General features: G+C 45.6%; 1 long non-coding RNA gene across 1 annotated transcript; it reads right to left on the reverse strand.

The window, feature by feature from the left end:
* Window positions 1-148: 148 nt before the first annotated feature.
* Window positions 149-9,858, reverse strand: LOC140695792 (uncharacterized). Its single transcript, XR_012071608.1, has 3 exons — window positions 9,445-9,858; window positions 2,348-2,521; window positions 149-217 (listed from the first exon to the last, which is right to left on the reverse strand). It is a non-coding gene; the product is annotated as an uncharacterized lncRNA (long non-coding RNA).
* Between the last annotated feature and the right edge of the window lie 3,734 nt (window positions 9,859-13,592).

Consider the following 13,592-nt stretch of genomic DNA (forward strand, 5'->3'; position numbering starts at 1 on the left):
ACAGACTGCGAATCCATCTTGGGGTTGGTGTGCTGAGGTTTTATAGAAAAACTGGACGGAACAGAAAGGTGACAACGATCAGGGCATTTTCCCAGGTACTGTCTTCTTTATCTTGATGAATCCACCTGGCATCACAGAGAAACTCCAGAGGGTCTGTTCATTCTTCTGAGACTGTCAGCCCGTGAGCACCTTTCTGGAACACAGCTGATAAGCTGTTCTGGGTAAAGAATGCATAATGGAAAAAGGGGGGCTGTTTAAGCACAAAATCAGTTGAGCAAGTGGAGCAGAGACGGGTATCTGTCAGAGAAAAGTTGCACGAGTGTTAAGTCAGAATGAATCAGCGAACAGCTTTAGCATCAGGGAGGCCATTTTGTTAGTTAGTTTCCGACTCTTTCAAGACCAGCATCGTGGTCTCAGGGCAGGAGGAGTCTGCCAGTCACAGGCACAAGGGTTCCTCTGCTCCTCTGCCCGGGGATTCCTCACTGGAGACAGGAGCAGAGGGGGAGGCCCTAGGCAGCCAAGGAACGCACACGGCCAGAGGGACCCAAAGACTGACACAGGCAGTGCTGGGCGGGGGGCATCACAGCACTCAGAGATGCTATATGGTGCCATGAACTGCTGTCCCCAGAAAACGAAAGGGGATCCTTATGGCTGACAGGGCCACAGGGTGGCAGGAGTGTTGGAGAGAGGATTCCACACCCCTACGGCTGTGAGATCCAGGGTACAGCGCTCAGGTCTTTGCTTTAGGCCCTTATCCAATTCAGATGCAACAAATAAGCGGTGAATTACAGCCAGGAAGATCTGAGCAAAATCTGGGAAAAAGAGGCTAAAAATAAAAGAGAACTTTATGAAGGACAGAGAACCATGGGAATAAATATTGGAACACCTAATCATGGCTGAAGTTAAGGGAAAGCCCCTCTAAGAAACCGATGTTTAAGTGAGACCTATAAAAGTGAGTAAGAGTCATGCCGAAGGGAAGAAACAGCATGTGTGAGGGACCAAAGAGGAGCAGGAGGGCTGCAGGGTGGAGGGCGCCTGGGGGTCTGGGAGGCGAAGAACTGGGAAATGCGTCTGTGACACAGAATGAGGAGGGCAGCTGTTTCATAGGAGGGTGGAGAGGTGAGCAGGGGACTCGGAGCCCAGGCTAAGGCTTCTGCACCTGATCCGAGGGGATCAGGAAGCCACTGGGAGATTTTCAGGTAGAGAAATGAACTGATAAGATTTGCATTTTTAAGTTTTTCAGATTTTGTATATAATTTTAGATAAGCGCATAAATATGACCATATCATACATGTTCATATGACTTTTATTATAGTTTTTATTAGCCTTTTATCCCTTGTCTGGGCTTGCTCCCTCCCTTTTTCTGCCTTCCCGACCCTCAGCCACCCTGGTACCCCCATCTCATGTTAATAACCTGGTGTGAGCTCTCCTTTACTTTTTCCTGTGTTCACATAGCCGCGTACAGACACACACACACTCATGCACAGTTATACACTCACAAACTCACATACACACACCAACACACATTCACATTCACGCATACTCTACATCTAAAGGACTGTGTGTGAATGAATGTGTTCATGTGGTAACAATTTATCAAATAGGAACATACCACATCTTTCTGCATCTTGCCTTCCTCACTCAGCTGTTCCTGATACAAATGCTTCGAGGTCATATTTTTAGTGGGATCATATTGTCCCACGATGTGGATATTCCATAATAAAGCCAACAATTCTTTAAGAGATAGACAGTCATGCTATTTCGAGGTCTTTGCCAGTGAAACAATGCAGCAGTGAATATGCTGGTTCACAGGTCCTTTATTCTAGTGGTTTTGAGCTGGAAAGCAAATTGCTTCCCGGGAATGGGAAATTAGAACAAACAGCATTGCACTTCCTACTTTGATGTTACTAGAACACTTTCCAAAAGGGCTGGTGCAAACTCCCACGTGAACCAGCAATGTACAAGAGTACACTTCTCCCACATGGCTGCCAGCAGTGTGTGTCATGGCTGTTTTCAATTTTTTCTGATCTGGGGGGTGCTGAGTGACATCACTTTGCCTCTTTGACCTTTAGTGATTGCGGGTTTCTTTTCATTTGTTTATTAGTTTAATTTCCTCTCCTGTGAATTGCTTACTGAGACCTAGCACTCATTTTTCTGAGGTTTGCCTTCCTATGTCGCTATATACAAACGCTTTATTCGTTGTAATAAATTGTCATTTGCATTAGGAGTCTTGAGGGCAGGGAAGTCTCACTTAAACACCCATGATCAAGTCTGAAAACTTTGAAGCCACAAAGGTAAAATATATTAATCTATTAAATATGAAAAGTTTATATGTGGTAAAAGTTACCTTAAGCAGTGGCTTTGGCACATGTGGAGATTTAAATGATCACTCGGCTACAGTTGGGAAAACGGATTCGAGATGAAATGGCAGGAGATGGCCGGAGACAAATTACAAGGCTGTTTCCGATGTCTACGTGGCAGAAAATGGAGATGGGCAGACAGAGTGGATGGGTCTTGCAGGCTGATTGAATGCAGGGGAGCAAGACACAGAGATTCTAAAATTATGAATATTCATTTATTTTAACTAACATTGAACGTACATGGGTTAAGTAAAAGGAATCTGAGCTTAAAAAGATAGCAAAGCTGGTTCTGTTACCAGTGGGGACCTTGGACAAGGGCCCTAACCCCTTGCTTGAGCTCTGGTTTTCTCATCTGTAGTAATGGGTTTGCTACCATCTGTTTCTCGAGGTCACTGAGATTTGATGTGCAGACGTAGAAGCTCCCAGGGCAGGAGCTGGTACAGAGCGAGTCCTCCGTGTACCTCACCCCTCTGCCTCATCGCATTCCTTGTTCTCACTGAGGTGGGCCCAGGGAAAATGCACAGCTCGTCCTGAAACAGCGGTGTCCAAGCCTCCGTGCTGGTCCGAATCACCCAGAAAACCTTCTAAAATGTATGGACCCCTCGACTCCCCTCCCAGAGATTCCAACTCTCTGAGTCTGGTCTGGGACTCAGGGACCTTAGTATTTTTAGCAGGTTGCCCGGGCGAGTCTGCTGCTTAGCCAGACTTGGGAATGGCTTCCTCAGAGGGCCCAGGATCTGACAGAGAAAGACAAATAGTTAAAGCTGAGTCAGGCACCAGGGTGTACACTAGATCTCCAAAACTTAATCATCCTGCACGACCAAAACGTTGCACATCTTCCCACTTCTCCAGGCCCCACCCCCGGCAACCACTGTAGTTAATAATACGATATTGTATACTTAAAATTTTGTCAGAAGAGTAGACTTTAAGTTGTCTCAGTACACGTACACATACAACAAAAGGTAACTACGTGAGATGATGGAAATGCTAATAAGCTTGACTGTGGTAATCATTTCACGAAGTGTATGTGTATCAAAACTTCACATCGTTTACCTTGGATACAGACAATCTGTCAGTTACATGCTTCAGTAAAGAGGGGAGGAATCTGAGCGAGCATGGTAAGGCTGTAAGCAAGGCACATGAGATGCTACGGGAGGGGTCCAGCCTGGGAGAGGCAAGGGAGGGCTCACAGAGAGGGGGAGATCAGGCCTTGAAGGAAGGGGAGCAACATCCCTGAGGAATCAGCCATGTTTTCAGCTCGAGAAATGGCATGAGGTTAAGCGGGGAGGCCCCTTGAAATGCTGGCTAAGGAGTTGGGCCTTTATCACAAAAGCAATGGAGACTGATCAAAGGTTTCTAAGCAGGGCAGGAACTTGCTAAGAACTCGTCTTAGTAACTGAGTCAAACAGCTGTGGCCGTGGTGTGAGGAATGTCCTCTACAGAGGCAAGGGACTGTCTTTGTTAGAAATTGGTTTATCCAAACAGCTTGATTCTTTAAAAATACGCCCCTTACGTGGTCTCTATCCTGTTCAAGGTGAGTGAAAATACAAATAGTGATGTGGTCCAAAGTGATGAAATACAGAGGTCAAAGCTGCCTAATTTGCTTTATGCTGTGACTCAAAACAAACACCTTTAAACTTCCGGCTTTTTACTTCAAAATTAATTCACACATTTCCTTGAATGACCCCGTGTGGAACATAAACTGAAAAATGGCAAAATCTTGAATTGCACCAAATTAGAGGTGAGCTCAGCCACTCAAAAAGGCTTTGATAAATTTAAACCGCAGCCTTATTTATGATCGATAATGAGTAGCTGTAAAAGATCCTTTTGTCTTTTGGACAAATGATTTAGGATCGGTGACAGAAGGAATGAAAGCAGAAAGGCTCCCTTTTCACAAAGCAGTTAAATGGTAAAATTGTGAAGGGCTCTCAACTTGCAGACCAGCGCACAGGCCTGAAGGCAGACAAGCTGAAATGCGTGCATCCAGCCAGGAGACACCACGGCACTTGGAGGCTTTGCCACCAGAGACATGGTGGGTGGGGGTGCGGGGAGAAGGAGGAAGACACTGGTTAGAAAAGATTTACTGTCCTAGGCATTCAGATGACATGGGCCGCGCCCAAAGACCTTGGGGTAAATCAGAGGATTACTTACAGCACTGGGCCACGTCCCCAAACACCACAAGCACTAAAACACTGCTGAAGTGACGACAAGGCACCAAGCCAGGCTTCCCCAGAGGGCCACGATAGGACAGGCGAGGGTACATTAGCGTTAGAGCAGGCAGATAGCCTGAAGTGAGCAGAGAAAGGGGGACACAGGCCAAATGGCAGGAACTGGGCAGAAAGGAGGGGCAGGGGGCCAAATGCAGGAAACCCTTCATCATGTAAGCACCAGGGGTCCCTGGGCAGAGAAAGAAAAGCAGGAACCTCTGGGCTGATAAGCGGTCACACATTTTGGGGTGATGAGCGGCCTGGAGACCTACAAAGAAAGGTGGGAAAAGGCAGGAATCTCCAGTGTCCGAGTGCGACCTTTTGCTCATTATGCCCTCATTTCAATAAAATTAGCCTTGCTGATGAGAAGCACCCATCGCACACTGATGCCATGACCCTTCTGATCCAGACTAAATAAGGACAAAAATCCTTCTTTTTTTCGGGAAGGTGGGGTTGGAATGAAAATCAGGGAATATGACCCCAAACCCTTCCCTCCCCAATGAATATTCCACCCGTTCATTTTCACACCCTGTGTAGCTAACTTGCCAAAGAAACTCAGGGCAGCCGCTCACCTGAGCCTGCCCACTCTGCCCTTGAGAGTGTGCTGTCTAGCCCTTAATAAATCCTCACTTTACGTTCTTAAACTATGCATCTTGGGTCTGAATTCTTTCTAGGACAGGACAAGAGCCTGGTCACTGGCAACATGAGGAACAAGGAGCCCCAGGCTCTCCCGCAGCCTCTGCTTGCCCGCGTGCTCAGTGCTTTCGCGGGGGACACAGGATTTCCTCATGGCAGGAACCTCCGATTAATTAGCTTAGAAAATAGTAGTTCTCTTCAAAGAGGATAAATAATCACACTTGTAATAAATAACTTCTGATTATAAAAATAGGCACGTTTGTGGTAAAATTTCAGGAAAGTAAAATGCTTATAAAAATTACCCCAAATCCACCACCCAGCAATAAACACCACTAATATTTTTAAACATTCCAGCATCTCCTTATTTATGTATATTCAAAAAGATAACTAATTTTTCGAAAGTGTAATCTTACCACAAATGATTTTTATAAACTGTGTTTCCTTTCAACGATGTGGTCTGGTCATCTTAAAATTGCTAGAAGACCTTTTGCTGGCTGCATATTATTTGGATGTGAATAATTAAACATCTCCCTTTTGGCAGACTTTCTAGTTTTTCACTACAAGCAACATTTCAACGAACATCATATTTTTAATTTTTATTTTTACATGTCTGTCCATTATCTGCTTAGGATAAACCCTCAGAGGTGGACCTGCTTTGTCAAGGAGTGAGCCACGCAGGGGTAGCCGATCCTGGCTCGTTCTGGACCCCTTCATACTGGAGCTGTCGGATCTGCCTGGCCAGTGTCTGGCCCCCTTTCCCTTACAAGAGACTGCGGTGGGGCAGGGGACGCGGGAGAGGCCCACCCCTCACTCACCATCCTTGTGGCAAAGGGAGGGAAGCCCGCCTCTCGGCCTGTGACCCAAACCCAGCTGGTCAAAGGAGTGCTGAAGATTGGCTCCGGGACGACCCAGGACCCAAATGGGTCCAGGGCCTGGGCAGAAACTGAAGGGTCTGCCAGCAGCAAAGCTGCCGGAGCCCGGATCTGTGGCCAGTCCCCACGGGGACAGTGCTGTCCACAGTGGAGCCGAAGCATGAGAAGGCAGAGCTGAGAGATGGGGAGGTGGAGGGACTTTATTTTAGTCCCTGGATTCAGACAGATCTGAAGCCAACTTTATCCCCTGGGTCCTTTGATTTCTTGAGCTGAGTTTTTAATTAGATCACCGTCACTGTCCTTCTCTCTCTTGTAATTAAAAAAAGGAAGGAATCGGGAAATAATGAATACACACACACAAAGTCAAAAGTCCTTCTCTGGGCCTGGCCCCCAGGACACAAACACCAGCCCCAAGGCCCTGGCTAGGTGGCACCTGGTGATCCCGCCTGGCTGTCTGGCCACAGTGACTGATCCCAGGCTGGACACTGGCCCAGAGCCTGGCCAGAGACAGGCACCCCAGCATCAGTGACCGTGCTGGGGAGAGAAGCTGGTCACATGTGTGCACAAAGATTCCCACTGAGGCCTGGCTCACATCCTTCTATGCCCTAGGAAGTAAAAACCCCAAATAAGGAGAGGGGACGACACCGCACATTGAACTAGGCTGAAACACCACACATCTGACATCACTCTGGTCCTGTCTACCTGCCAACTCAGCCACGTGCAGTTAGACTAAGTGCCCCCAAATGCAGCACGGGTCAGGGGGCCTTGTGACAATGAGTGGACTTGTGGGGGACCCAGAAGGTGCCACTTGAGTTCTCAGGTTTGATGTTTCCCCTGTCAGGCCTTATGAATGGAAGGACCATGCCAAGTGATAGAGTTTGGATGTTAGAACTTGGTTAAAAAAAATAAGAGAAGCTAATTGGAGTTAATTTTCACTGAGTGTGGCCCGCCTTCCAAGACTCCTCCCAGGATTAAATTCACAGTATTTTTAAGTAAGTATTTAATAATTAACCGTCAACTGTTAATGGGCATCTGTCCTGGGTGAAGAGCAGTGATTAGGGAATGATTAACAAAGGGCACAGAAACATACAAATCTGGTTTCCACGTGTTGCGTGCTGGGGCTGCGACCAAGACTCAAATACAAAGTTGGTATTAGTAGAGTCTAGGGGTTATGTGTATGGCCTTTGAGTCAGGCAGATACGGGAGCTAATCTCAGGTCTACCACTTTCTAGGCATGTTAGTGAACCTCCATAAGCATCAGTGTCCTCACCTTTAGGATGGGGGAAACAATTCTACTTCATAGAAATTTTGGAAGAATCGCCTAAGAAAATGTGCAAAGTCTACTTTAAAACCGAAATCTCGATTCATCCAGGTGTATCATTTGGGAGAAATGAGGGGTCAGGCTTTGAAGTGAAGGTGGTGTTTTGTCACTTATAACAGGCTTGGGTTCAGAATATCCTGAGGCTCGGAAGAGATGAACAGATAACCCGGTGGAGTAATCAGCAGAGGAAGTAAACAGGCACTTTTCAGGGGAAGATACCCAGGTGACCAATGAACTAGGTAAGAGGGTGAGGGTTCAGCCTCACTGTACTGGGAGACGAGAGGCAAAACCACGGTGGGCAGCCATACACACTCGCCAGCAGACCTAACACCTGGACAACTGGCAAAGGATAGAGCATGGGGATGTGAGTTGATGCAGCCACTTTGGAAAAAGGTTCTCGTGGACTGGAGGATGAGCAGGGTCCACAGTCCAGCAAGTCCTGTGTGCGTCAGGAAGCACATGCAAGAATGTTCATGACAGCATTGTTAGAAGGACCATAACCTGGACTTGTCTCAGATGCTAACAACAGAGTGGATAACTGGATTTTTTTAATGCAATGATATGTTATGCAGCAATGAAAATGAATGAATTGCAGCTACGTACAGCAAGTGGGTGAATCTCAAACGTGATCAGTGAACAACAGAGCGTAGACACAAAAGAATGCATACCGTGAGATTCCATGTGCGACTCTCACAAACTATAGGGTAAAACCTAACTTTGGAGATGCATATTTGGTGATGGACAATCAAAAGAACAGAGAAGTGATGACCTTCAATGTGAGAGTGGAGGCTACCTTTGATGGGGAAGGAGGAGTTAGTGAGAAGGAGTGAGGACAGTGTGGTTTCTGGTTGTTGTATTCCTTGTTTGTTTGTTTGTTTTGTTCTGCATATCTATATTTTTATTGAAGCATAGTCAGTTTACAATGTGTCCATTTCTGATATGCAACATAATGCTTCAGTCACACATGAACACCCATATTTTCGTTTTCATATTCCTTTTGGTCGTATTTCTTTTTTAACTTCAGCGATGGCCACGTGAGTGTTTGCTTTGCGATAATTCTCTCAGGCGTACATTTCTGCCCTGTAAACTCTTTCTGTATATGTGTTACTTCACAATCAAAAGGCTAAGGAAAAGAAAATGCATGCACCGTTAGCACCGTGTAAGTTCTCATTAAGCAACTTAGTTGTTGGTTTTGTCGACACGATTTTGGAAATGCGTAATTGGAAGTGCAAAACTAGATGAAGAACTTCAAACTGACAACTCTCTTTCTAGTTATTAAAACTAGGAGTGAGGCAGAATGTGCCTGGTCCAAGAGTGAAGCTAGGGAGATACCTTTTTCCCCTGGAGTTAACCAAACTAGAAGGCTGCGGGCAGGGGCCATGCCTTGCAAGGTCACGACCAGCAGAGCCCAGGAGAACTACCTAGCAAGAATGTCTGAAGATAAGGGCAGCTGTGGGCATTTTATCAAACCTCCCCTGGTAATTCTAAGCTACAGCTAGGATTGAGGCTCTTACACTGGTGCTGAGGTGGAGGGTAGCAGCGGCTGCCAGAGGAGCATCTCTTGCCCCCAGGAGAACAGAAGATGCCCCAGAGATAGACCAGAAGACCCGTGCTCTAGGAACTCTGTGTAGCAGGCTGATAAGAATAACGGTGGGGAGGGCTGACTCCCAACTCCGCCTCCCCTGGGTGAGTGTTTTTCTTAAGGCAGCAGAACGTCCATATTCATGAGTAGCTCCTTTTGTCCCCGTCAGTGCTTAATCCCGGAGCTCGCTTTTCAGAGAAGGGCACTGGCATCACTTGGGTCAACATCCTTGTGGATAAAGCCCGTATAGTGAATGCTTAACCACCAGCTGTTGAAAATATGATTTTCAGACCTCCTGAGAAATTTTGACTTTTTACCCAAAAAAAGAAAAATTACAAGCAGTTTCAATGGTATAAAAATAACCAAAAATGCCAGCTTATATGTTTATGATTTTTCTTCCCAAGATGCGTGTGCCTCTAGACACAAAAGCCAGAAGAATAAATGAGTTAAGGGAAAGTAATCTTACCTGGGGGATGTGGCCCAGCAGGACTCCCGAGGACACGAGGCAGAGCAGATCTCTCTCCTTGTCCGCCATGAGCACAGCCTCTGTGTAAGGCAACACAACTCAGTTCTGATGCAAACACCCACAGTGAGCGTCAGACTCCTCGGGTTAAAGGGCAGAGGCCCCACCAAGACTTCCTCCCTCTGAGATGCCAGCCACACAGTCAGGGATGCCCAGGCCACCTGTACATCTGACCAAATGACTACAAGGCCAGGCGGTCCCCATGACTTCCCTTAGTTTCAAAAACTCACTAGAATGACGGACTCACTGAACTTAAGAAAGAACCATCCTTATAAATACAGCTTTATTATCAAGGATCCAAATCAGGACCAGACAAATGAAGAATTACACAGGGCGAAGCCTGGAAGTGCCATGAACCCCGAGCTTCCATGCCCTCCCTCCGTGGAATCGGGGTGCATTCTCCCAGCACATTAGTGGGTCCACCAACCAGGAAGCTCCACCGAGTGGTGGAGTCACTGGCCACATGATGGAACTCCGTCTCCAGCTCCCCTCTCCTTCCCCGTGGTCAGGGTGACTCAGAACCTCAACCTTCTAATCACATGGCTGGTCTTTCTGGTGACCAGTCTCCATTCTGAGTCATCTTGTTAGGACAAACTCTGGTGTGATCCCAGAGGCTCATGAATAACAAAGTCACACTTATTACTCAGGAAATTCCTAGGGTTTAGTCTCTGTCCCAGGACTGGGGACAAAGGCCAGGCAAACTCTTTATTATGCGTAACCAGCTTCATTCTCTGGGACTCCATGTCATAGAAGAGAGAAAATCAGGCAGGTGACATCTCAGAGACTGAGCTTCTGTCTAAGAGCCATACATAAGAGAATAATTAAACCAGTCCTGATATGGTTTAATAGATCAAATAATGCTATTTAATAGCATTTAAATAGATCAAACGCTCAAATTCAAAATGTTGCGTTTAAACCACAATACTGTTAACTGGCAGGTCTAAAGTGTCTTGCCCCCCCCCCCATAGATTGTGGGGTCCTGAGAAGAATCAAACCAGTTTAGAGGCTATGGAACAGATTAGCGCCAATCAAACTTATCAAAGAGATTATATAAATCTGAATAATGACACATCAATATACAATCAAGAATATTTTGATTAGGTAATTGAGAATCATTGTACCAACTTGGTGCCTTCCACATTCAGGGCCAAATTAACAAGACAATAGTGCAGAACAGTGGCAAAACCCTACACATTCTCATTTTTTGACCCTTTTTCGTTCACTCCAGGTGTACTTTCACCCTTCTGTTTTCTTTTCTTTTTTTCTTTTTATTGAAGTATAGTCGGTTTACAATGTTGAGTTAATTTCTGGTGTAGAGCATAGTGATTCAGTTGTGTGTATTTTATATATATATACACACATATATATACCTTTTCATATTTTTTTCATTATAAGTGTCAACTGAAATAAAATGCCCAACCTAAAAGTTGAGAGTTATGTCTTATTTGGCGGACTTTCTGAGGACTCAGTCTCAGGACACGAGCTCTCAGATCACTCGGAGAGGCTGTTCTAAAGTGGCAAGGTAGAAGCCAGGATCCATGAGTTTTTGCAACAAAGACCACATCAAAATATTACTGTCAGTTAAAGGAAACCAGACATCTCAAGTTAAGGAAATTGGCGCTTTTCTATGTATGGGAGGGTGTGCAGGTCTGGGCTCGCTGAAATCATCCCTTTGATGTGCACCCGGCTGTCTAGGGCCAGTACCCTGTTCTTTCCCGTCCTGAGCTCCCTCAGGGGGCACCGCTGGGGGTGGCTGCAGAGGCCGGGACGCCTGCTTGTCTGCATCCTGAGTTCTCTCTGTTCACTGTCAGGGGGGTGGCGGTAGCCCCTGATGACTTGATGGTCCCAGCATTATCTGTTTACTGATATGGCTGGAAATAAATTTCATTCACACAGGCTATTACAAAGTATTGAATTTATTTCCCTGCACTACACAGTAGGACCTTGTTGTTTGTTTACATATAGTAATTAATATTAGTTAGTATGTGCAAACCCCAGATTCCCAATTTATCCCTCCACCCTCCCCTTCCTCCCTGATAACCATAAGTTTGTTTCCTATGTCTGTCAATCTGTCTCTGTTTTGTAAATAAGTTCATGTGTATCATTTTTTACATTCCAAATATAAGTGGTATCATATGCTATTTGTCTTTCTCTTTCTGGCTGACTTCACTTAGTATGGCAAACTCCAGGTCCATTCATGTTGCTGCAAATGGCATTATTTCCTTCTTTTTTGTGGCTGAGGAGTAATGATACATATATATCTCACAACTTCTTAATTCAACCATCTGTCAATAGACATGTAGGTTGCTTCCATGACTTGGCTGTTGTAAATAGTGCTGCTATGAACATTAGGGGGCATGCATCCTTTTGAATTGGAGTTTCCTTTGGATATATGCCCAGGAGTGGGATTGCTGGATCATATGGTAAGTCTATTTTTAGGTTTTTAAGGAATCTCCATACTGTTTTCCACAGTGGCTGCACCAAACTGCATTCCCACCAGCAGTGTAGGAGGGTCCCCTTTTCTCCACACCCTCTCCAGCATTTGTCATTTGTGGACTTTTTAATGATGACCATTTTGACCAGTGTGACATGATACCTCACTGTAGTTTTGATTTGCATTCCTCTGATAATTAGTGATATTGAGCATTTTTTAATGGGCCTACTGACCATCCATATGTTTTCTTTGGAGAAATGTCTCTGTAGGTCTTCTGCCCATTTTTTTTTATTGGGTTGTTCTTTTTTTTGTTGTTGAGTTGTATGAGCTGTTTGTATATTCTGGTGATTAAGCCCTTGTCAGTTGCATCATTGGCACGTATTTTCTCTCATTCCGTAGGTTGTGTAATATTTGTTTGTTTATATGCAGCCTTGTTCTCATCATGTCATATTTCCTTGAGGACACATCAAGTTCATCCAGGTTGACCTTTATGGATTAACAAGTTTCCCTTAGTACATACTTACCATCAGACCTGACAGTTTATCTCATACTCAGATCCACTTTTAAATTGATTATGACTAACCAATTCCAGAGCAGTGAATTTCTGAACTTATCCCAGAATTTGGCCTGGACACCTTTCTACACCACTGTGAGAACTCAGTCCATGAGCGAGATTAAAAGCTGCCATTCAATCTAGCCAGTGATTACTTCTTGAGGCATGTGTGACTAATTGTAGGCATTTATTACACGCTTAGTTGCCTAGATGGTATGTTCTAAAGCTAGAGCCTTTTAAAGTGTTGTTTTCTTGACATTTGATTGTTCATTCAAAGCCTTTGCACATCTTTCATCAGTGGGGTGTGAATAAAGAATGAGGTTTCTTCAGATGGGTCTGGAGCAGTGGTAGGTATTACAGACAAGCTCAAGACAGGAAGGGAAGAAGCTCAAAAACACAATGCAATTGGATCTCAGCTGTGTGTGTTTTTGATTTTCCAGTATCATTAAATGAAAAGGCAAGGATTGCAGAGACTCACGCCCTGCGACTGGACATGACATTTGGTTTCAGTTAGTCAGCACAGAATATCTGCCTCTTATGCTTGCCATTTCAGAAGCGCTGTGAGCACTTCTCATCCCTGGGTCTAAAAGGCTACAGCTGGGCACACAGATTGTACCCCAGCTGCATGCATCCAACCCCATCTTCTCTACCACCCACACCATGTACGCTTTAGTCAAGATTCTGTCCCAGAGCAGCCTTTCAGAAGAAGAAGGAATTGTTTTTGTCATCTGCCCAGTGGAGCAGGCCAGCCGGCTGCGTGAGGTAGACAGGGTGTTCCACCTCTTTTCTCTCGGGAGTGATCCTGAGTCCTCACATGTCCCGGGACAAACATGCCTCAGAGAACAAGCACTGTGCTGTGAGCCAGGCAGCATCGCTGGAAACTCTGCCAGAAATCAGTGCGGGCCTCAGTGAACCCTGCACCAGTGCTCCAAGCCTAGGATCCCCGGAACTGACAGCTGCAAAATTCCTGAGGCTCACAACCTCAGTACATCCAAACCAAGAATAAGGACCCACCTCTCCGAACTCCTTCTCTCTGCTTCCTATCCCAGTCGCTGGCGCCGTCCATCCATCCAGAAACATGGAAAGCTTTCTTGACTGTCTCTT

The sequence above is a fragment of the Vicugna pacos genome, chromosome 4 (genome assembly GCF_048564905.1).
Source record: "Vicugna pacos chromosome 4, VicPac4, whole genome shotgun sequence".
NCBI classification, from domain to species: Eukaryota; Metazoa; Chordata; class Mammalia; order Artiodactyla; family Camelidae; genus Vicugna; species Vicugna pacos.